This window comes from Meleagris gallopavo, chromosome 4 (assembly GCF_000146605.3).
Source record: "Meleagris gallopavo isolate NT-WF06-2002-E0010 breed Aviagen turkey brand Nicholas breeding stock chromosome 4, Turkey_5.1, whole genome shotgun sequence".
In the NCBI taxonomy this organism is placed as follows: domain Eukaryota; kingdom Metazoa; phylum Chordata; class Aves; order Galliformes; family Phasianidae; genus Meleagris; species Meleagris gallopavo.
The window spans coordinates 27,280,816-27,281,578 of NC_015014.2; positions in this window are offsets into that span (position 1 = coordinate 27,280,816).

The following is a 763-nucleotide window of genomic DNA, read 5'->3' on the forward strand; positions in this document are numbered from 1 at the left end:
TCCTAACGCGCGTTTTTTTTGTTGCTTTTCACCCCAAAATGGGACCTGCGACCTGTTTCTCATCCAACGATGCTGTTTCTCGCCCTGTTTTAGCCCCAAACCGCCTTCTCCTGCCCCATCCCCACCCCAAAATGGGGTTTTCTACCCCATTTTCACCCCCAGGTAGCCTTCTCCTGCCCCATCCCCACCCCAAAATGGGGTTTTCTACCCCATTTTCACCCCCCAAATAGCATCCCCCATCCCAGAACCGCCCTAAAATGAAGATTCCTACTCTGCCATCGCCCCAAAAATAGGATTTTCCACACCATTTGCTCCCCAGACGGCCCCTCCTGCCTCCACGCCAATTAAAAAATTGGGGTTTCCACCACAAAAATGGGGGCTTTCGCTTCATTTTCGCCCCGAACTGGAATTCTTCACATCGCTTTCGCTCAAAAATGGGATTTCTTGACCCGCTTTCATTCCAAAACGCGACTTCCCCACCCGATTTTCACCTCAAAAAATGGGGGTTTTCTGCCTGATTTCCACCAAAAATGGAGGTTTTCTGCCCATTTTCACCCCAAATCTGGATTCTTCGCATAATTTTCATCCAAAACGAGATTTTCTCATCGATTTTCACACCAAAACGGCGCCTCGTGCCACGTTTCCACCACAAAAAGAGGGGTTTTGGTCTCTTGCCACCCAAAACGGGGTCTTTCACCTCATTTTCACCCCAAAATGCAATTTTCTGCCCCACTCTTATCCAAAAAATGGGATTTTTTACCCC